This window comes from Bos grunniens, chromosome 11 (genome assembly GCF_055505025.1).
Source record: "Bos grunniens cultivar Pamir isolate PY7600 chromosome 11, Bosgru_T2T1.0, whole genome shotgun sequence".
Lineage (NCBI taxonomy): Eukaryota > Metazoa > Chordata > Mammalia > Artiodactyla > Bovidae > Bos > Bos grunniens.
This window is the reverse complement of record NC_141175.1, coordinates 82,557,457-82,582,271: the sequence shown is the minus strand read 5'-3', so window position 1 is coordinate 82,582,271 and position 24,815 is coordinate 82,557,457. Positions and strand designations below refer to the sequence as shown.

General features: G+C 39.4%; 1 protein-coding gene and 1 non-coding gene across 27 annotated transcripts in view; both read left to right on the top strand.

Annotated features, from left to right (window-relative positions):
- MTA3 (metastasis associated 1 family member 3) overlaps positions 1-24,815 on the top strand; it is a 213,819-nt gene that overhangs the window by 72,320 nt on the left and 116,684 nt on the right. The gene's annotated exons all lie outside the window — the stretch shown is intronic.
- Positions 6,262-6,368, top strand: LOC147363436 (U6 spliceosomal RNA). The gene has a single exon (XR_015137526.1). It is a non-coding gene; the product is annotated as a U6 spliceosomal RNA (small nuclear RNA).

Genomic DNA, 24,815 nt, shown 5'->3' with positions numbered 1-24,815 from the left:
AAAGGCAAGGAAGTAAAAAAATAGAAGTAACAATAAAAGGAAAATAAGCTATGTTACAATCCAGTTTGGTAATTTAAGAAACATGTTTATGTATGCCTTTGTGTTGAAGGAGAAATAAAACCTGCAATTGTGAATGATTCCAAAAAGAATGACAATAAAAATAGTAATCTTAGAAACCTCTGGGTTGAGGCCAGAGTCATAAGAAAATTTAAAGCCTTCAAAGCAACCCTTGAATAAAATGACTAAAAATAACTATTAAAGCCAGGCATTCAAGGTAGAATTGAAAAATAAATGCAAAAAAAGGAGTTAAATATAAAAGCAAAAATGAATGAAATAGGGGAAAATGTAGAAGTTACAAAATCAGAAGCTGGTTTTTTAAATATTAATTTTTCCCCAAGTTAATCTGTTAGTTTAAGGAAATCCCAATCAAAATCCCAGTAGGACTTTGTATGGAACTTAGCAAGGTGCTTCTGTCATATACTGGGAGAAGAATAAAAGCAGGAAAGTAAAAAGATTTGTCTTGTTTTCTGGTAAATGCTTTTAAGGTTACATACAGATTTTCTTTGAGAACCTGTGGTCATCTCCTCTAGGTTTTGCTATGTAATGCTTTATTATTCACTTCTGAGTTGTCTGAATTTTTCAAACAAATGTAGAAGAGCACAATGAGCCTGCATTTAATCATCACTTGTCTTCAACAGTTAATCAACATAAGCTTATTTCATTGACACCCTGCTTTGTCCACCTCAGACCCCAACTCAAATCTCAGCACATACTTTGTTTGTAAATACATCTTTTTTAACCTAATATTTATTTATATGAATAGGCTTAGTTTGTCTGATCTATTGATTACTAATGTTAATTATTTCTGTTAATTTTATTGGTCCATTTCTCCTTGCATTTCTAATAGATTTTGGTCTTGAAGTAAAGATGCAAGGTGCTTAAAAAGTTTGGTCTTGAGATGGATTCTTTTTAAATATAATAGAAAATATCTTTCTCTAATGCTTTTTACTTTGAATTCCATTTTTTTTTCTGTTATTATTTTGGCTATGTGCACTGAGATCTTAGTTCCCTGACCAGGGATCAAACTCAGGCCCCCAGCAGTTGAAGTGCAGAGTCTTAATTACTGGACTGCCAGGAAATTCCCTTTTCTAATGTTATTGCTGTTCCCATTTTTGTCGTTACTAGCATTTGTCTAGTTTATACATTTTTTTATTTTTAATTTTTAGGTTTAAATTTTTAAATTATTATTATTTTTAATTAATTTATTTATTTTAATTGAAGGACAAGGGCTTCCCTGGTGGCTCAAAGGGTAAACCGTCTGCCTGCAATGCAGGAGATCTGGGTTCGATCCCTGGGTCAGGAAGATCCCCTGGAGAAGGAAATGGCAACCCACTCCAGTACTCTTGCCTGGAAAATCCCATGGACAGAGAAGCCTGGTAGACTACAGTCCATGGGGTCGCAAAGAGTTGGACACGACTGAGCGACTTCACTTTCACTTCACAAGATTGTGGTGGCCCCTGCCACACATTGACACGAATCAACCAGGGGTGCACGTGTCTCCCCCCTCCTCCCCCGCCGCCATCCTGAAGCCCCCTCCCACCTCCCTCCCCACTCCATCCCTCTGGGTTGTCCCAGAGCACCAGCTATTGAGTGCCCCGCTTTGTGCATCGAACTTGCACTAGTCATCAATTTTACATATGGTAATATACATTACCTATTCTCTCGGGTTTTGTTTTTTAAAGAGTATTGAGCTTTTTAAACCACATAAAGCTGGGTTTTTGTTTGTTTTGTTTTTCATCTTTTTACACTTGTTCTGAGAATCTTGAACTTCAGTAAGGACATTTAATCCTTTTACTTGTAGTTACATTTTAATTCCTCGATGTGTATGTGTGTTTTCTCCTTCCTTCTGTTGGTTTTATCACATTGTCTATTTGTCAGGGAGGTATTCATCCTATTTGTAGTCTTACAGTTTTCCTCACATTTTTATTTGTTTTACTTGTTAAAACTTTTTGCGTTTAGAAAGGTAATATTTGATTATGAATCAACAATTAAAAAGTACAAAAGTGGGGCTTCCCTGGTGGTCCAGTGGTTGAGATTCACCTGCTGATGCAGGAGGCAAGGGTTTGATCCCTCCTCTGGGAGCGTCCCACATGGCATGGAGCAGCTAAGCCCGTGCGCCAGAGCGGTTGAGCCCACATGCCTCAGCTGTTGAAGCCCCTGAACCCAAGAGCCCATGCTCCGCTACAAGAGAAGCCTCCACAATGAGAAACCCGTGCACCGCAACTAGAGAAAGCTCACGCACAGCAACGAAGACCCAGCACAACCAAAAATAAAGAAATCTTTAAAAAAAAAAAAAAGACAAAAGTATATTCATTGCAAAAACTCCCCATATCAGGTCTCCGAAGACCCAGTTCTCCCTCACAGAACACCATTATTCCTAGTTTCTAGTGTTTTTTCCACAGAACATCAGTGTTTATAGAAGGAAATCATTTGTATGTGTATACACATATTTTCCCCCAACTTTTTCCTTTTTACGGAAATGATTGTATAGTACAGTGGCTTTTATATTTTTTGCTTTAGAATTTCCCTTAATAATTTTAAAAAGTTTTATTTTCTTAATACATTTGAAAGTTGACATATAAAATTTTTCATCAGAAAATTTAAATAGTTGCAGAGATAAAGTATCTGGTGTGTTGCAGATAGTGACATTTAAAAATGAATGACTAGGGAATTCCCTGGTAAGGACTTCCTGCTTCCACTGCTGGGGGCCTGGGTTTGACCCCTTGTCACAGAACTAAGATCCCACCATCCACATGGCCAAAAAAAAGAAAAAAACAATTTGCCCACTGTCACAGGTTAAAAAAACAGCATGAACAAGCTCTTAAACAGTTTGAAATTTTATGTGATCCATTTGTCTCCTTAAGTTCATTTCCACTTTGCTTTCTCTGCAGAATTTTAGCCTAATGTATTTTATGCTTGAAAGTTTTGTTTATCATCATACTGTTTTCTGGAACAAAAATTTTACATTAATTTAAATTTAAAATACTTTGTATGTCTTGAGTTTGTAAGACTCAGAGTCTTAATTTCTTTTGGACTTATTATAATTATAGTACAAATAATTACTAAAAATGTAATTGTTCATAATTTAAATGTTCATAATTACTAAACACAAAAGTACATTTTCATTGGAAATCAAGATGGGTGGGGCTTCCTCTTACCTCATTCAGTTAAGGAATCCTTGCATTGCTAGAATGAGAGGTTTGGTATTTTGTTCCTGATTTTTATGTTTATAAATGTTGGTTCTGACAAATTTATTTCATCTAAATAGATGAGAATGGTAGCTCTTTGCTCATTTATTCACTTATCAAATATATTTTGAGCTCCTCCTACGTTATGGACACTCTTCTAAGCTCGGATGATAAGCATTGAACAAGCAGAAATCCCTGCCCTCAGAGTCTCTTTGTTCTTCTGAGTTGTATGTGAAAAATCATATAGTGGTTTTGCATTAAAAGTTATTTTTAATGATTTAGCAGCTGACAATTCAATTATGTCCTCCTTCAGTCTTGTCAAAAGCAGAGAATTTGAAACCAGCAGAGTTGGAAGAGGTTTGTTAACCAGTCATCAGTTATTCACAATCTCATTTTCTGAGAAGCAGAATAAAAAGGCTTTACGAAGACCTAACAAATGACTGTTAATTATATTTCTTACTCTTTGACCTATGTAGATTTTATCACTTAGCATCTACCAGATAAACAACTAGTTGGGGATTTTACATATATAAATATATAATATCCTATACACATAAACGTAATCTCCAGCTGGTTTATATAAATATGTAAAGAGATTTGTTGCAAGTAATTAACTTAAATGATTGTGGGGCTGGCCAGGTGAAATTTTTTCTTACGGAAATCTGAGTTTTACTCCTGAGACCTTTCATTTGATTGAATGAAACCCACCCAGGTTATTGAGGAGAATCGCCTTTACTCAGATTCAGCTGATGTTAATCATATCTACATAATACTTTCACAGCAACACCTAGTTAGAATTTAAATAGCTAGGGACTATAGCCTAGGCAATTTGACACACAAAACTAACCATCATATAGGAACCTTATTTAAACCAGTATGTCAGAAAAGTTTGGGGAAGTTGAAATAATGTTCATTTGAATATACCTTTGCATTTTAAATTTTACTCTGATAAAATGTTTGGATCTAATAACTGAGCACACACACACACACTGTGTTTGTACTTATGTGTTTAAATATATAACGTAAATTGATGAATAGAGCATATTATGATCTGTATTTAAATATATTTTCATCAGATCGTTGGAGCTGTGGATTTCATTTATTCAGTGGAAAATGACTACCAGTAAAACTTTAATGGCAGAGCCAGTCCTTATTGACAAAAACCAGGCAGCTAAATCACACTTTCTGTTAGAAAGTCTCGTTTTTCCAATTTTAATAAATGAGTACTGTGCGTCCCCAAGGCAACCATCTCCTAAACTCTAAGATAGATTCCTGGGTAACACTCGGAGCCTTGCTGTGATAGACTAAGGACTTCAGCATTTTTTACAGACTCTTCCCGCCCATCCCTCCTTGGGACTGGTTTCACAGAAGTGTTTTTTTGTTCTTTCTTTCGGGCTGCAACACACTGTGTGGGGTCTTAAACATACAGTGTATATATACACTGTTCCCTCTCTCCCCCACCAAACCCGGGATCCCTGTATTGGAAGTGTGGAGTTCAACTACTGGAACACCAGGGAAGTCCCAGGAGTGGTGTATTTTTTGATTACCATTCAGGGGTTGGAGAAAATGAAGTCTTTTTAATTGTTTGTGTATCTATCAGTAGATACTTCCAAGAGCAATACTGTTGGAAGAGAGAAAGGAAAATACAGCAATAACAGAAAACTGTCCTGGTATTCTTTTCTTGTTTCCAGTTTTTGTGCTTTGACCACAAATGTTATTAGCAATAATAAGGCTAAACATATTTGACTTCTAGATGTCTGTGGTATATTCTTGTGTAGTTTCACAATATGAGTACATAGCCCATAGGTCTTAGACTATGAAGTATGTAGAAGCATAGACCTCAGCCTTACACTCTCATTAAAAAAAAAAAAAAATTTGGCCATGCTGCCTGGCATGTGGGATCTTAGTTCCCCAACCAGGAATTGAACCCATGCCCTTGCCATGAAAGTGTGGAGTCTTAACTACTAGGCTGCTAGAGAGGTCCCAGTACTCTCCACGTCCAAGTGTGGCTAATCTGAGACACTGAGTCCTAACTCCATCCGTCCCTGGAGAACCTTCTCAGTCTTATCCAGGCAGCTACTACTGGTTGATTGGAGTTGGCACAAAGATCTATTTTTTGTCACTGCCTTAAAAGTAATAAACATTCGTTCATAAGGACATTTTTCTCTTGCTGTTTTATAGTGTTTTTTATTTTGTAAATGACATTTTATAATTAGCAATAACGGCAAGTTTGTGTCTCATTAACCAGATTATTATCAACTGTAAATATTACAGAGGTATATTGTTTGGCAAGTTAATTATGTTTTATGATACACATTTTCTTTTTGATCTGTTACCTTGAATGTTAATGGCTGCTATTATCTTTTTAAAGCAAGTACTATATTAATACTTTAAAATTGATGTCACGTTGCTTATTGATTATTAAATGAGGCATTCCAGTAATTAAATGAGGCTATTCCGATAATATCCAATAGATACTCTTAAGCTTCTTTAAAAGCCTTGGGTTAGCTTAGTTTGTGGGCTGGAAGGATATAGACTTCATGTTTTATATTTTCATATGACTGGTTGAAGGAATATCATTTTTGTAGTCAGAGTAGCTAATCTAAAATTTTCTACAGGTTATCTTTAAAGAAAAATCTTTCCACTGAAGTATATATATTGAATTCTGTAACTTCCTACTGCTACGTCTATTTCTACTAGGCTTTTATCTTTATATATTGCCATTTATTTAGAATGGGACTTCTCTGGTGGCTCATTGATAAAGAATCTGGCTGCCAGTGCAGGAGACACAGGTTCGATCCCTGGGTCAGGAAAATCCCCTGGAGAAGGAAATGTCAACCCACTCTACTGTTCTTGGCCTGGAGAATTCCATGGACAGAGGAGCTGGGTAGGCTACCGTCCATGGGGTCGCATAGAGTCAGGCGTGTCTTAGCAACTAAACAATGACAACATAGCCAGGAAGTTGGAAAATGGTCTCCTAAAGCCTCGTCCAAGGTTTTAGAAGTCTTATCAAGTGCCCACTTCGGCAACACATATACTAAAATTGGAACGATACAGAGAAGATTAGCATGGCCCCTGCGCAAGGATGACACGCAAATTCGTGAAGTGTTCCATATTTAAAAAAAAAAAAAAAGAAGAAGAAGTCTTATCAAGAAGCTGCTGATGCCTGCTGCATTCTTGACGTCTAGGAACTTGGAGAATGGACCTTGCCTCATAAAAAGCCTCACCTTCTCAACTTTGCTAATGGCTAAGAGTCTCAAGAAGATGGCCCCTGTCTCATAGCCTCCCATATATCTTACCAGTTCCCATGCACAGCTTGGGGTGCATAGGAAGCTGGGAACTTATTTTAAGCTTTCTGATCTTCCAAAGGGACGGAAGGAGGTTGAGAAAATCTGAATATTTACTACAGTGGTATTAAGATGGATGATAGTGATGTTGGTGGATAAGGGTTATTATCACCATGGTTAGTATACCTCATTCAGAATAATGTATCAAGTGGCAACATTCTATAACTAGAACTGGAAATTCCAAATCCAGTTATTTTTCAGTGGGCTCTGCACCTTCTAATATCTTATTCTTTATTAATTAAATAATTCACTGAGCATCTCAGTTTGAGCAGGTGGCTGTTCTGGGCGCTCTGAATATTTATAGTGACCAGACACTGTCCCTGCTCTCAGAAAGCCTTTAGTCCTGTGGGTTACAGACAGAAGCTGTTTTACTGCAGTATAGAAAATGCTGTGGTAGAGGGGAGTTTCCCAGGAAGGACTTTGACCCCTGGTATAGCTTCACATGTCATCTGATACAATATCTTGGTTCTAACCACTTTCTTTGCCTACCTTGGTTCTAACCAGCTTCTTGGCATAAATTATTATTATGGTTGTGCCTCATGACATGCAGGATCTTGATTCCCTGACCAAGGATTGAACCTGTGCCCTGTACAATGGAAATGTGGAGTCTTAACCACTGGACCACCTGGGAATTCCCATAATTATGTTTATAAAATCATCTCTCTTAACACAGTTTTTTCCCCAAGATCCCTTGGCTTTGTCTTTTGTTCCTTCTGGCTTCAACCCAGTGTATAAAACTTAAAATAATCTTTAAAGCTACATGGATATTTTTACATTGGTTAGCCAAACTTGCTTTACATAAAGGCGATGGCACCCCACTCCAGTACTCTTGCCTGGAGAATCCCGTGGATGGAGGAGCCTGGTAGGCTGCAGTCCATGGAGTTGCTAAGAGTCTGACACGACTGAGCGACTTCACTTTCACTTTTCACTTTCCTGCATTGGAGAAGGAAATGGCAACCCACTCCAGTGTTCTTGCCTGGAGAATCCCAGGGATGGGGGAGCCTGGTGGGCTGCCGTCTATGGGGTCGCACAGAGTCAGACACGACTGAAGCGACTTAGCAGCAGCAGCAGCAAGAGTATCCATAATTCATGCAGGTGAAACTGCAATTCCTGAGAGGAAATAATTTGAACTTGGCAGTAAATTATTGAAGGTTATGGTGTTAGACATCTCTTGAGATAACAAAATATTTTATTTCCTTTTTTTTTAATAATTGTTTTTGCCTTTAAGGTGTATATGGTTGACTCTTACTGAGTTTTCATAGTTCAAGCAGCAAATCCATTTGTTCTTTTGATATTGTTTTTAGATTACTCAGTATTCTATACAGTTGGAGAAATGTTTTCCATATTCTTCCCTATTTTAACAGACTTCTTAACTTGCTTAGGATTGTATATCTTTTTATATAAATTACTATAAGTAGGTAATACTTATATACTATAAGTATTACTTATATATTATAAGTATATACTATATTTATATACTTATAATACTATAAGTAGCCACCAGATTCCCTGGTGGCTCAGATGATAAAGAGTCTGCCTGTGCAGGTAGGAGATCCGGGTTCAATCCCTGGGTCGGGAAGATCCCCTGGAGAAGGAAATCGCAACCCACTCCAGTATTCTTGCCTGGACTATCCCATAGATGGAGTAACCTGGCAGGCTACAGTCCATGGGGTTGCAAAGAGTTGGACACAACTGAGTCACTACACTTTCACTATATATAGGACCGGAAGGGATGACTAGATTAGATGAAAGTTTTAGAGATTATGAAACTCATTAGTGAAAGGCTTCCAGGAGGAGATATCCTGCAGAAAATGTCTGTAAGAAATGTAGTTGTAATCCTGTATCCCGATTGATTCTTATTTCTAGTTTGTCCATGCTGCTGCTGCTGCTAAGTCGCTTCAGTCGTGTCCGACTCTGTGCGACCGCATAGACGGCAGCCCACCAGGCTCCCCCGTCCCTGGGATTCTCCAGGCAAGAACACTGGAGTGGGTTGCCATTTCCTTCTCCAGTGCATGAAAGTGAAAAGTCAAAGTGAAGTCGCTCAGTCGTGTCTGACCCTTAGTGACCCCATGGACTGCAGCCCACCAGGCCCCTCCGTCCATGGGATTTTCCAGGCAAGAGTACTGGAGTGGGGTGCCATTGCCTTCTCCATTGTCCATGCTAGACTATAAATTTTCTGACACTTGGTTTCCAGACTATTTAAAGCTTTGAAAAGGATTATCCTATAGTGTGTGATGGCTCCTATTTCTTATACTGGTAATTCATATATCACATAATTCACAATGTTAAATAACATGTGCCGTTACAGAATTCTTTTAGATTATTTAGTAGTTTACAGGAAAATGGAGTAAAAAAAATGCATGTGACTTTTCTAACAAATACAGTTTCATGAAGTTATCTGTTTTGTCTTCTTTACTTGGTGGAATGATTAGATCAGAGTGTATGTACAATTCTTAAGATTTTTAACATGTTCTTGAGGAGCCTTCCAGAAAGTATGAATCAGTTTATTTTCATACTTTGCTATCACTTTGTCCTTTCTTATATTTTCTTATGGAAGTTTCATGGGTTTCTGTTTAACTATAAGTTTGTGATCATTTGTAGTTAATCTTTGTGTTTCGGTGCAAGGTGCCCATGCTTAGGTCCTTTTGGGGGCGCTGCATCTGTTTTCAGTTGTTTCAGCCCTGCTTGTTGAAAAGACTATGTTTTCACCATTGTATTGCTTTTGTGCCTCTGTCACATCAGTTGGCTTTAAATATGCGCATCTATTTCTATCCTTTCTCTTCTGCTCCTTTCATCCATTTGTTGCTCTTGTTGCCATTTTCACCATCAGCGGACTTTGGATTATTGTATCTTTCTGCTACTACTTGAAATCAAGTAATATTAGCCCTCCAACTTTGATTTGTTCTTTTTTAAACTTGTTTTGGCTATTCTAGATCCTCTGCATTTTTATTTAAATTTTAGAATCAGCTTGTCAGTTTTTACAAAAATAAAAAGGTCTGCTGGGATTTTGGTTGGGATTTCGTTACATCTACTAGGGGGAGAATTGATAACTTTTTAATACTGAGTCTTCTAATCCATGAATACATGGATTAGTGGTTTCTTACTTTTTATTGTTGAGTAGTATTCCGAAAAAGCAAAAAGATAGGACACTGAAAGATGAACTCCCCAGGTCCGTAGGTGCCCAGTATGCTACTGGAAATCAGTGGAGAAATAACTCCAGAAAGATTGAAGGGATAGAGCCAGAGCAAAAACAACACCCAGTTGTGGATGTGACTGGTGATAGAAGCAACGTCCGATGCTGTAAAGAGCAATATTGCGTAGGAACCTGGAATGTTAGGTCCATCAGTTCAGTTCAGTCGCTCGGTCGTGTCCGACTCTTTGCAACCCCGTGAATCGCAGCACGCCAGGCCTCCCTGTCCATCACCAACTCCCGGAGTTCACTCAAATTCAAATCCATCGAGTCGGTGACGCCATCCAACCATCTAATCCTCTGTCAGCCCCTTCTCCTCCTGCCCCCAATCCCTCCCAGCATCAGAGTCTTCCAGTGAGTCAACTCTTCGCATGAGGTGGCCAAAGTACTGCAGTTTCAGCTTTAGCATCAGTCTTTCCAATGAACACCCAGGACTGATCTCCTTTAGAATGGACTGGTTGGATCTCCTTGCAGTCCAAGGGACTCTCAAGAGTCTTCTCCAACACCACAGTTCAAAAGCATCAATTCTTGGGTGCTCAGCTTTCTTCACAGTCCAACTCTCACATCCCTACATGACCACTGGAAAAACCATAGCCTTGATTAGACGGACCTTTGTTGGCAAAGTAGTGTCTCTGCTTTTTAACATGCTATCTAGGTTGGTCATAACTTTCCTTTTGAGGAGTAAGCATCTTTTAATTTCATGGCTGTAATCACCATCTGCAGTGATTTTGGTGCCCCAAAAAATAAAGTCTGGCACTGTTTCTACTATTTCCCCATCGATTTCCCATTAAGTGATGGGACCAGATGCCATGATCTTCATTTTCTAATGTTGAGCTTTAAGCCAACTTTTTCACTCTCCTCTTTCACTTTCATCAAGAGGCTTTTCAGTTCCTCTTCACTTTCTGCCATAAGGGTGGTGTCATCTGCATATCTGAGGTTATTGATATTTCTCCTGGCAATCTTGATTCCAGCTTGTGCTTCTTCTAGCCCTGCGTTTCTCATGGTGTACTCTGCATAGAAGTTAAATAAGCAGGGTGACAATATACAGCCTTGACATACTCCTTTTCCTGTTTGGAACCAGTCTGTTGTTCCATGTCCAGTTCTAACTGTTGCTTCCTGACCTGCATACAAGTTTCCCAAGAGGCAGTTCAGGTGGTCTGGTATTCCCATCTCTTTCAGAATTTTCCACAGTTGATTGTGATCCACATAGTCAAAGGCTTTGACATAGTCAATAAAGCAGAAATAGATGTTTTTCTGGAACTCTGTTGCTTTTTCAATGATCCAGCTGCTGTTGGCAATTTGATTTCTGGTTCCTTTGCCTTTTTTAAAACCAGCTTGAACATCTGGAAGTTCACGGCTCACGTATTGCTGAAGCCTGGCTTGGAGAATTTTGAGCATTACTTTACTAGCATGTGAGATAAGTGCAATTGTGTGGTAGTTTGAGCATTCTTTGGCATTGCCTTTCTTTGGGATTGGAATGAAAACTGACCTTTTCCAGGTCTGTGGCCACTGCTGAGTTTTCCAAATTTGCTGGCATATTGAGTGTAGCACTTTCACAGCATCATCTTTCAGGATTTGAAGTAGCTCAACTGGAATTCCATCACCTCCACTAGCTTTGTTTGTAGTGATGCTTTCTAAGGCCCACTGGACTTCACATTCCAGGATGTCTGGCTCTAGGTGAGTGATCACACCATCGTGATTATCTGGGTCATGAAGATCTTTTTTGTACAGTCCTTCTGTGTTTTCTTGCCACCTCTTCTTAACATCTTCTGCTTCTGTTACTTCCATACCATTTCTGTCTTTTATCAAGCCCATCTTTGCATGAAATGTTCCCTTGGTATCTCTAATTTTCTTGAAGAGATGTCTCGTCTTTCCCATTCTGTTGTTTTCCTCTATTTCTTTGCATTGATTTCTGAGGAAGGCTTTCTTATCTCTCCTTGCTATTCTTTGGAACTCCGCATTCATATGGGCATATCTTTCCTTTTCTCCTTTGCTTTTCACTTTTCTTCTTTTCACAGCTATTTGTAAGGCCTCCCCAGACAGCCATTTTGCTTTTTTGCATTTCTTTTCCACGGGGATGGTCTTGATCCCTGTCTCCTGTACAATGTCACGAACCTCCGTCCATAGTTCATCAGGCAGTCTGTCTATCAGATCTAGTCCCTTAAATGTATTTCACACTTCCACTGTATGATCATAAGGGATTTGGTTTAGGTCATACCTGAATGGTCTAGTGGTTTTCCCTACTTTCTTCAATGTAAGTCTGAATTTGGCAATAAGGAGTTCATGATCTGAGCCACAGTCAGCTCCTGGTCTTGTTTTTGCTGACTCTATAGAGCTTCTCCATCTTTGGCTACAAAGAATATATTCAGTCTGATTTCAATGTTGACCAGCTGGTGATGTCCATCTGTAGAGTCTTCTCTTGTGTTGTTGGAATAGGGTGTTTGCTATGACCAGTGCATTCTTTTGGCAAAACTCTTATCAGCCTCTTCCCTGCTTCATTCCGTATTCCAAGGCCAAATTTGCCTGTTACCCCAGGTGTTTCTTAACTTCCTACTTTTGCGTTTCAGTCCCCTATAATAAAAAGGACATCTTTTTTGGGTGTTAGTTCTAGGTTTTGTATGTCTTCACAGAACCATTCAATGTCAGCTTCTTCAGCGTTACTTGGGGCATAGGCTTGGATCACCGTGATATTGAATGGTTTGCCTTGAATACAAACAGAGATCATTCTGTCGTTTTTGAGATTGCATCCAAGTACTGCATTTCAGACTCTTTTGTTGACTATAATGGCTACTCCATTTCTCCTAAGGGATCCAGTATTCTTGCCTGGAGAATTCCAAGGACAGACGAACCTGGAGGGCTACAATCCCTTGGGTTAGTAGGACCTTGTTGTTTATCCACCTATAGATAATAGTTTGCATCTGCTAATCCCAAACTGAGTTAAATGGTCATCTGAGTTAAATTCACCCATTCCAGTCCATTTTAGTTCGCTGATTCCTAGAATGTCAACGTTCAGTCTTGCCCTCTCCTGTTGGACCACTTCCAATTTGCCTTGATTCATGGATCTGACATTCCGGGTTCCTATGCAATATTGCTCTTTACAGCATCAGACCTTGCTTCTATCACCAGTCACATCCACAACAGGGTACTGTTTTTGCTTTGGCTCCATCCCTTCATTCTTTCTGGAGTTGTTTCTCCACTGATCTCCAGTAGCATATTGGGCACCTACCGCCCTGAGGAGTTCCTCTTTCAGTATCCTATCATTTTGCCTTTTCATACTGTTCATGGGGTTCTCAAGGTAAGAATACTGAAGTGGTTTGCCATTCCCTTCTCCAGTGGACCACATTCTGTCAGATCTCTCCACCATGACCTGCCCGTCTTGGATGGCCCCACGGGCATGGCTTAGTTTCATTGAGTTAGACAAGGCTGTGGTCCATGTGATCAGATTGACTAGTTGTCTGTGATTTCAGTGTGTCTGCCCTCTGATGCCCTCTCGCAACACCTACTGTCTTACTTGGGTTTCTCTTACCTTGCACGTAGGGTATCTCTTCATGGCTAGGTCCATGAATCAAGGCAAATTGGAAGTGGTCAAACAGGAGATGGCAAGAATGAACGTCAACATTCTAGGAATCAACAAACTAAAATGGACTGTAATGGGTGAATTTAACTCAGATGACCATTATATCTACTACTGTGGGCAGGAATCCCTTAGAAGAGATGGAGTAGCCATGGGGTTACATGACTGAGCATGCATGCATGAGGGTGGAAGGAGATGGTTGTTAGCAGTTAACTGGTAGAACTTAAAAAAAAAAAGAAACTGCAAACTCTTTGCCATGGTGAATCTACTGTTTTACACACTCATCTGCAATGTGGGGGAGTTACGGTTTCGTCACATCTTTGCCAACACTTCATGAGGTCAGTCTTTTTAATTTTAGGCCTCCTAATGGATATGTAAATTTTACCTTCTTGTGTCCTGTAATTTTTATGTTACAGGATTTTTTATGTTCCTGTAAATCTTCTTGAGCTTTGTTCTGTGATGCACTTAAGTTACTTGGAAACAGTTTGGTCGTTTTGGTTGTTGACTTTATGACTTAATGTATATTTGTTAAGTGGGTACAGAGCAGTCTGCTCATTTGTTCCCTATTACTTAAGCAAGACCTTTCTGTGTACCCTACCCAATACACCGTGAATTATGAGTTTTACTAGTGTAGTTGTTGAAAAAGAAGCACTGTTCGTGGCTCAGTGTGAGCACAGGGCACTGTTCCGCTGATTGTTTCCCTAGTTTATGGCCGTTTCCTCACTTGCATTCACTGATGGGTTCTATGCTTGAGAATTACTGGCTGTGATCTCCAGGTTTTCTCACTCCAGTGCTCTCATCTTCTGAACCGCGTCTCCCTCGTCTCTCACTTTTGTCTCCTCATCTGGGAGTCACCCAGGCTCTGCCTCAGTTTCCCTGCCTTCTCTGTTGCCAGGAAACTCTGCCAAGGCAATAAATAGGGCCAGTGTTAGGGCTCACCTTGTTTGCTTCCTGTCTCAGGGTTTACTGTTCTTCATTGCCTGATGTGCCAGTGGCCTGATGCTTCATGTATATTATTAAGTTTTGATTTGGGGAAGGAAATTTGTAAAGGGAAAAAACAAACCCAAGATTTGTAAAATTTGGTTGTTTCAGAGAGGAGGGTCCCTATTACATTGTCTAGAAAGAAAGATCCTAGTTTTCTAAAAAAATATTTAAAAAGTCAAGGTGTAAAATACAGTATAACATGTAAAGTGCACAGGTCAGTACATTTTCGCAGATGTATACATTTCTATTATTACCACTCAGATCAAGATAGAAGACTTTCTCATACCTCAGCAGATTCCTTTGTGTTCATTGGCACCCTCTTCCTCCTCAGATAACCACTTCTCTGATGTCTGTTTAGCTTTGCCTGGTCTCCGATTTTGACTTCATCCCAATGAAGTACCTATGGTATTTACTCTTTTTGCTTGACTTTTTTTTCACTCAGCGCTGTGTCTGTGGGATCCGTCTATGTTATTGCTTGTATCACTTGTTCTTTGTTTGGGTCCAGTAGTATTCATCCTCATGCTGATGGATATCAGGTGGTTTCCTATATTGGCTCCTGTGAATAAAACTGCTATGAACATTCTTTTGGTGTACTTAAGGTCTCATTCCACTTGGGTAAACACTGAGGATTAGGATTCTTGGTTTGTGGGGCAGGTGTAAGTACACTTTAGTAGTATATTGCAAACAAATTTCCACAGTGGTTGAACCAGTTTTTCACTTTGTATGTGAATTTTTGGGCTATTTTCTTGGAGAGACTTGGCATTTTCAGTCTTTCAAAGTTTAGCTGTTATGGGACAGCAGGTTTTCTTTTAGGAGGCCAAAGCATAATACTTAGGTTAAGTAATATGAGGGCTGAAGTAACCAGTTCTCCTGGTTTGCCTGAGACTGAGCGATTCTCTGAATGTAGGAGTTTAGTGTTGTTTTTTGGTGGCTCAGGTGGTAAAGAATCCACCTGCAGTGTGGGAGACTCGGGTTCGATCCCTGGGTTGGGTAGATACCCTGGAGAAGGGAACGGCTGCCCATTCCAGGATTCTGGCCTGGAGGATTCCATGCACTGTATAGTCCAGGGGGTCACAGAATCAGAACAACTGAGCGACTTTCACTTTAAAATTCTATTTGTTTATGACTGTGCTGGGTCTTTGTTGCTGCGTGGGCTTTTCTGTAGCTGTATTGAGTGGGGGCTGCTCTCAGTTGCTGTGTGCGGGCCTCTCGCTGCAGTAGCCTCTTGCTGTGATGCAAGAATTCTAGGGTGCACAGTCTTCAGTAGTTACTGTTCCCAGGCTCTAGAGCACAGCTCAGTAACTATGGTGCACGGACTTAGGTGCCACGAGGCCAGGGATCGAACCTGTGTCTCCTGTATCAGCAGGCTGAGCCACTGAGCCACCAGAAAGCCCCAGACTTCTAGTTTTAAAACCAGGATAGTTCCAGTCACCTTAAATGAGGCTCTCAGCATATTTAGGCAGCAGAATGTGAAGGTAAAAGCAGGAAATTCACAAGGTCCAAGCCAAACCCAAGTACAGATGAGGCCTTACCCAGTGGTTGTGTTCTCTAGTCAAAAAAGACAGAGGTCAAAAAAAAAAAAAAAGACAGAGGTCCACTCATTCCACCACCTTTTACCTTTCAGATCTCAGCTTAAACTGTGTTTCTTCAGAGAAGGGTCAACTGGCTGTGTTAATTTCCTTTGTTATATTTATGGAATACCTTATATAACCTTATAATACTTGCCACACTTGGCATATTTTTATTTGAAATCTTTATCAGAGCAGGACATTTATGTCTTCCTCATAGATATCCCCACAACATATTGGTAAGAACATCAATAATTTTTTTTCTTCTCTTGGGGTGTAGTTGTTGGGGAGAAGTAGGTGAAATATGGCAGGGCAGATCATTAGAAGATTTATAAACCATGAGACTTCTTAAAAATCAAAGCAAAAGAGAAATGTGTTGTAGGAAGATGCTGGCTGCTGTGTCTGTAATGAATGGGAAAGGATGATGGGCCTGGGGTTCTGGAAATTCTGGTTACTTCTAAATCCTTTTGTTTCTTACGTTTTAAAATTGATAGCAAATGTGAAAATGCATGGTGGCATTTTAAGGCTGCATAAAATTCCAGATGGACTTTGAATATGTTATAAGATTGGGCAGCCTTTGCCAGATGCAGTGTTCTTTGAATAAATAAATGTAAAGCAGAAATAGCTTAAATTTCTGATGGGATCCTAACTTGCTATAAAACAACTTATGAGTCATTGTATCTCACTATGTGAAGATAAAATTTCTGTGACAGGTTTCTTAAACCCAGTAAAGTAAAAAAGCCTTGTTTCACCCAGTTCATGTTTCTCTTTTCAAGTTAGACTTTGAGTTAGTATTTCTTTTGGATAAGTCAGTTGTTCCTGAATATCTTTCAGGGTATATGTGGTGGAAACAGTTTTCATGATAATACTAAGTTGTCACTAGATGGTCTTCCTGATTCTCTCAGGAGTATGTGGCAGAGTTTTTGCACTTGTATGACAAGTTGATGACATCACCATTCAGGATAATTCAATATGTGCTTGTGATTTCCTGTGTTTTCAAAAGTTTCTTTGTTTTAATTTCTAACACAATATTGATATAACCCATGTAGGCAAAACTTTTTTGAAGTCTTTGATAGGACTGAAGAGACAAAGGAGTTCTGAGACTAAATAGCTTGAGAACAGCTGGAATAGGTATTCTGCGCTCCCCCAAAATGTTTTAAAATTAGTGTTTTATACTCTTCAACTTTATATGTAATTTTCTTTCTTCTCTTAACTTTTCATCCACTTCTAGTCTCTCCCTGTTTATCTCATGCATTTCTTTATAGAAGCAGTAAACTCTTGGTGCTTTCCTGTTTTTGAGCTCCAAAATAGGCCACTTTTCTGTTTTGCTCCTCTCCTTTTCTAATCTTCAAAACCCAAAAGTTAGTTGTATATTTGTAATCACGTGTATATTTCAGAAATTAACGTTATACAGAATGTCACTTGAATTTTATATTTTGGAAAGATGATAGAAAGTTGTAGAGAAGGAAATACAAGTAATGAAATGATTATCAACTACAGTGGTTGTCTCATCAAGAAAAAAAGTTTACCATGGATTAGAGTTTAGTTACGGATTTCATTCTATTGAGTCCTATTCATTTTTTAATTTTTATTCAACTTTTACTGAAGTTTCTAGGAAGCAGAAAAGAGAATAACGTGCTAATTATGAACCTGCCAGCCAACTTTGTCCTCTCTTGTAGCACACATTTGCTTTAGATTCTTTTAGTGCTATGGGCATCCCTTCCCAGCCCCATTGCCTTCCTGCTTCCCCCATAGGTGGATTGCTGTCTCATCTTTGGTGTATATTTTTCGATTCATCTCTTTATAACTTTTACATATGTACGTATTTATCTAGAGCATTGTTTTTACCTTTTAAAAAATGATATTTTACATATGTGTTCCTCTACAGATTGCTTTCTCGCTCAATATCAAATTTTTGCAGTCCGTTGGTATGTGGATTCACGCATTCATTTTTAACTGCTGAGTAGAAATTCATTACATAACTATACTGAAATTTATTGTTCTTTTTGCATTTCATTTCCCTTCTGCCCTTTTTTCCAGGTTTAGCTAGTTCTCTATTATTCATATTCCATATATAACTTATCACTTTGTTTTTATTTAATTTAAAAAAATTTTTATTTTTATTTATTTATTTGGCTGCACTGGGTCTCAGTTGCAGCACTCTGGATCTTTAGTTGTGGTACGTGAATGGTTAGTTGTGTCATGCCAGATCCAGTTCCCTGGCCAGGAATCGAACCTGGGCCCTCTGCATTGGGAACCTGGAGTCTTAGCCTCTGGACCACCAGGGAAGTCCCCACTTACCACTCTAAAAAGTGTGCAATTCAGTGATTTTTAGTATAATCACAAATTTATGCAACTATAACTATTATTTAATTCCAGGACATTTTTAAAAAAATTACTCCAGAAAGAAACCCCATACCCATTAGCAGTCCCTGCTCTAGTTCCTCTTCCACTAATCCTCTGTCAACCACCAGTCTACTTCCTGTCTCTCTTTATTTGCCTGTTCTGGATTTTTCATATCAGTAGTGTCATGTAATATGTGACCTTGTGTGTCTTTCTCTTTTGTAATATTTCATTTAGTTGAATGTCTCAAAGTTCATGTTGTAGCCTGAATCAGTGCTTCTTTCCTCTTTATGGCTGAGTGATAAATATGCCATTGTGTGGATATCCTACATTTATTTATCCATTTATCAGGCATTTGGGTTGCTTCTACTTTTTGGCAGTTAGGAATAATGCTCCTATAAACATTCACATACAAGTTTTGTGTTGACATGTTTTCAGTTCTCCTGGGCATATACCTAGGAAAGGAATTGCTTGGTTACACGGTAACTCTGTTCAGCTACTTGAGGAAGCATTGAGCTGTTTTACAGTGCAGCTGCAGCATCTGACATTCTCATGGATAATGTACAAAGGTTACAGTTTCTCTACATTTTTGCCCATTATCTTTTTGATTGTAGTCATTCTAGTTGACGTGAAAAATCTCATGGTGGTTTTGATTTGCGCTTCCCTTGTGGCTAATGACGTTAAACATCTTTTCATGTCCTAATTGGCTCTTTGTGTATCTTTTTGAAGAAAAGTCTATTCAAATTCTTTGCCCATTATTTAACTGAGTTGTCTTTTTATTGTTACAAGAGTTCTTTGTTCCGGGTACTAGACCCTTATGAGTTACATGATTTGCAGACATTTTCTCCCATTCTGTGGGTTGTCTCTTTGCTTTCTTGAGAGTACCCTTTTAATCACAAAAATTTTAACACTAATTCTAATTTACCTGTCTTTTCTTTGGTTTCTTATGATTTATTTAGGGGGAGTTGGTGATGGACAGGGAGGGCTGGCATGCTGGGTCGCAAAGAGTCAGACACAACTGAGCGACTGAACTGAACTGAACTGAATGAAGAAACTATTGCTTAGTCTAAGGTCATGAAGATTTGCACTTGTGTTTCATTCTAAGCATTTTATAAAATTTTTAGCTCTTACATTTAGGTCTTTGATCTATTTTGAATTAATGGTGTGAGAGTCCAGCTCTATTCATTATATGTGGTGTCTGGTTGTTAGCACCATTCGTAGAGGACTATTCATTCCCCTGGGCTTTCCAGGTGGCTCAATGGTAAAGAATCTGCCTGCCAATGTAGGAAACATGGGTTCGCTCCCTGGGAAGATCCCCTGGAGAAGGCAGTGGCAACCCCTCCAGTATTCTTGCCTGGGAAATCCCCTGAACAGAAGAGCCTGGTGAACTACACAAAGAGTTGGACATGACTCTTTGTGTAGACTTGGACACAACTCGTTGTGTAGAGTTGGACACAACTCTTTGGAGTCCAGTGGAGTCACAAAGAGTTGGACATGACTGAGCAGCTGAGCACACACTCACCTTCATTCCCCTGATGAATTGTCTTGGCACTCTTGTCCAAAATCATCTAACAGGAAGACTGGGCTTATTTCTGTACTACCAGTTATATTCTAATTAATCTATGTCTGCTCTTAGGTCAGTACCTCATAGTCCTGTTTGTCATAGCTTTTATCTTTTGTTTTTTGGCCACACTGCATGCAGGGTTTTAGTTCCCCAACAGGGTTTCCCTGGTAGCTCAAACGATAAAGAATCTGCCTGCCATGCGGGAAACCTGGGTTTGATCCCTGGGTTGGGAAGGTTCCCTGGAAGAGGTCTTGGCAACCCACTCCAGTGTTCTTGCCTGGAGAATCCACATGGACACAGGAGCTTGGCAGGCTACTGTCTGTGGGGTCACAAAGAGTCAGACATGACTGAGTGAGTATGCACACACACATACAGCCAGGGATCAAACCCTTGCCCCCTTCAGGGGATGCATGGAGTCTTAACCACAGGGCCACTAGGGAAGTGGTTGTAGCTTTGAAGTAAGCTTTGAAATCTGAAAGTGTGAGTCCTTCTAAATTTGTTCATGGCTATTGAGGGTTGCTTATGTCCATATGAATTTTAGAATAAGTTGGCCAATTTCTGTGAAAAAGGCTATTGGAATTTTGGTAGGGGTTACACTGAATCTGTAAATCAATTTAGGGAGTATTGCCATCTTAACCATATTAAATCCTCCAATATGTGGACATAGTTTTTCCATTTATTTAGGTGTCTTTAAAATTTCTTGTAAGAATGTTTTGTCATTTTTAGCATATGAGTTTTGTCTTTTGTTAAATATATTCCTATTTTTTTCCCTTTTGATGCTATTGTAAATGAAATATTCTTAGTTTCAGTCTGAATTGTTCAGTGCTATTGATGAAACTATCATTGATGTTTGTTTATTGATCATTTGCTTCTAGATTGCCAAATCTTTTCTTTCTTTCTTTAATATTTATATATTTATTTGGCTGCCTGGGATCTTCCTTCTTTAGTTGTGGCATGTGGGATATTTCACTTCAGTTCAGTCACTCAGTCGTGTCCGACTCTTTGCGACCCCATGAAGCGCAGCACACCAGGCCTCCTGTCCATCACCAACTCCTGGAGTTTACCCAAACTCATGTCCATTGAGTTGGTGATGCCATCCAACCATCTCATCCTCTGTTGTCCCTTTCTCCTCCTGCCTTCAATCTTTCCTAACATCAGGATCTTTTCAAATGAGTCAACTCTTCACATCAGTTGGCCAAAATATTGGAGTTTCAGCTTCACCATCAGTCCTTCCAATGAACACTCAGGACTGGTTTCCTTTAGGATGGACTGGTTGGATCTCCTTGCAGTCCAAGGGACTCTCAAGAGTCTTCTCCAACACCACAGTTCAAAAGCATCAATTCTTCAGTACTTAGCTTTCTTTATAGTCCAACTCTCACATCCATACATGAGTACTGGCAAAACCATAGCCTTCACTAGATGGACCTTTGTTGACAAAGTAATGTCTCTGCTTTTTAATATGTGGGATCTTTAGTTACAGGCATATGAAGAAGCTCCCAGTTGCAGCATGTGGGATCCAGTTCCCTGACCGGGGGTTGAATCCAAGTCCCCTGCATTGGAAGTGTGGAGTCCTAGCCACTGGGCTACCAGGGAAGTCCCTGCCAAATCTTTTCTTTCTCTTCATTCACATAGTTCCCTGAAAGCTCAACTGTCATAAAAATCCTTCTAATTTTATTCAACTTGCCTCTTCTTTTTTTTTTCTTGCCAGGCAGGCTTGAGTTGCATCAATACTGAGCTATTTTCAGTCAAATAATATGCCTTCAAACATTTTGGTACTTCTTAAATGTGTTCTAGACAAAATTTTAACCACTTGCTTTTCTGTATGTTCTGTACCAGCTCACATCATCATTGTGGGCTGATAGTTCATTAAAATGGGGACCTGAGGATGTTTGTTTGAGAATAACCTGTGGAAAACTCTCCTCCTACCTGCCCGCGCCACACCCCCCATCCTAACTAGCATGTAGAAATTATAATTTTGATTAGTTCTGAAAAATACCCAGTTCAGGCAAACAAAGTGAAAGTCACTCAGGCGTGTCCAACTCTTTGTGACCCCATGACTATACAGTCTGTGGAATTCTCCAGGCCAGAATACTGGAGAAGGTAGCCTTTCCCTTCTCCAGGGGATCTTCCCAACATAGGGATCGAACCCAGGTCCCCTGCATTGCAGGCGGATTCTTTACCAGCTGAGCCACAAGGAAAACCCCAAAATACTGGAGTGGGTAGCTTATCCCTTCTCCAGGGGATCTTCCTAACCCAGGAATTGAACCGGGATCTCCTGCATTGCAGGCGGGTTCTTTATCAACTGACCTATCAGGGAAGCCCTTTCAGGAAAAGAACTGAGAATCAGTAATGACTTTTCCTGTCGGGAGCCGCGTTAGGCATTACTGATAAAATGGAGGCACGGACCCAGACCCCTCTCCTCATTCCACAGGCACGGTCCCGGGATGAAGGAGTTAGGACTTGTAATTCTGACTTGTCTTTTCCTCTCCTCGGCTGAGTTGACTGAAAAGGAATATTAAGGTGCTTATTGCTCTTGAGAGGACCATGAGAAGGCACAAAGCCTTCTGCGGCTGTGCTCAGAGAATAATTCATAAAGTTAATCATTGACATTTGTTTAAGGACTTTTACAAGAGTGTTCCAGGATGAGCACATAGGCCACAGCTTGAGGCCATAGGAGGGATTGCTGTCTGAAGCCTGTTTGTGAGGAAAATGTTTATGGCAAAAGAGTTTGCTGAATTTAGGTCTAAGGAATAATTAAAATAGTTAGAAGCTAAAGATTCAAGGAATGTTGTAGTGTTAGCATATTCTACTATAGCTTATAGAAATTAGGGACTTTAGAGATATTATTAGCTAGAAGCCCTTTCTAAGAAATAGTGCATTTAGGATACTAGGGGCAAACAGGACGTAGAAAGATAAGAAATAAACTGAGGAATGTGGTATGCAGCCCAGACATTAGCATGAGTTACAGTGTATTCACAAGGACACATGAGAAAAAGTAGATAAGAGAATCGCTGAGGAAGGAACTCCTTTTGAGGGGCAACAGTGATTTATGGAGACAACAAATCTGGGTTAGGGGGAACTGAAAATGTCGAATCTCTGACCTAATGCTTTTGTAAAAGTATAAAAGAGAATCTTAAGCTTGAAATAAATATGCAGTGCAAGAAATATGAATGAGAGGCTGCATTGATACTCGCGGACACCCCTTCAGCCTGATTCCCTGGCTGCTGGAGCTGGACTCCGGCATTTTCCTCGCCTAGGTTCTGACCCTCTTTGTTCAGGTACCTGAATGTGTGTTGCCTCTTGTGGCCCAGTTACGTGTCACATGCCCAGTCTCTAAAGTTTTGCTGTGGAGATTAATCTGTACCCCATACCTGGATGCTCTCTTTCTTCACTACTCAGCTAGTTTAATTTCTTCTCTGACACCTGCTTCCCGGGCATTGTTTCTGCTAGCCTTTCCTAGCCCCTTTCAGGCTGTGTGTGTAGTTAGCCTTGCTGAGCTCTGGGGCCGTGGATTCTTTCTCATCCTGCAGTCTAAAGCTTTGAAATTTGTAGGACCCTTGCTAGGTTGATCTCAGTTAAGTACAGTGATACTTATTTTATAAATAAATAAATTTATATTTATTGTTTGTTAAAGCTTCACACAATCCCTTGGTGTGGTTTCTTTCTGTATTCTGTCTGCAGTTTATGACCCTAGTGCCTCAGTGCCTAATAAACTGCACTGAAGCATTGCCAACTGGTATCAGTCTCTTCTGCTGCTGTACTGTTTATTGTGGGACTTCTACTTTAATAACTTTTAGAAGGTACCAAATTTGATATTCCATCAAGGTTGGTAAATGGTTTTAAAAAATTATAAATGTATTACCATGGACATGGTTTTTTGATGATAATCAGATTTGATCTTTTAAATTTTTTGTTGTCTAAATGTCAGTTTTTGCCATTATGGTTTGCTTAGTGTTTTTAGAATGTTAAAGGATGGGAGTCATTCTTGTTCGGAAGCCAATATAAATATATACAAAAATGTAAATGAAATTTAACTAGTAAACTTGAGAAAATGAGTTTTAGATGCTGTTTTGGTGATTTCTATGTTTGCTTAGGTTGAACTTAAGAAATTTTATTCCTTTTCACCCAATATCAAGAGATTGTACAAGAAAATAAGATTTGCTGTTGTTACCATTATTTGTAGAGCTTGCTGCTATTTTAGCCCTATAGGGTATACATTAGAATTCGGTTAGCTGTGTTTTGTGGAACAACAATTTATCAAGTCCTAATTAGGTGAAGAGTATAATTTCATATGTGATATTTGCTGGTGCTAATAGTGCCAGTGCAGCGATAACTTCATTGATCTCCACTGGTGAAATGTTATTATACTTGCAAGTAAATGGCTCTTTTAGTGTTGCATTTCTATTTAAGTAGTTAATTATAAAGAACATTCAAAGAATTTTAAATCACATTATTCAGTTTTTGAGCTCAGTGGATCTTTTTCTAAATCAGTTTTTAATTTTTGCAAGTTCATTTTCAATTTAGAGTTTTAAACGTTTGAGGGTAGAAAACATTTGATACTTAGTCTAGTCCTTGCCCTCATACCATTTAAAAGAACAACAGCTAGAGGGTCACATACGATAAAATTTCTTGCGGTCCTGGGTCCTTATGTAAGGAATTTGTAAGAAAAGGTTGTGAGGAGCAGAAATATGTTGCTGTTAGTGTGTGTTTTGCCAGTCAGTGTCCAAAAATTAAAGCCTCTGAGGCCACACCTTGGGCTTTACTTCCTGTGAGAGAAGCCAGCCCCGCTTCCTTGACTCTGAGTTCTCAGTAGATACACAGTCTATACTGTTCCCATAGATACACAGTCTGGTCTGGTCCAGGGAAGGCTGCAGAGCATCTGAACCTCTGCAGGTATGGATCCCAACAAACTGGAAGATTCTTAAAGAGACGGGAATACCAGACCATCTTACCTGCCTCCTGCGAAACCGGTATGCAGGTCAAGAAACAACAGTTAG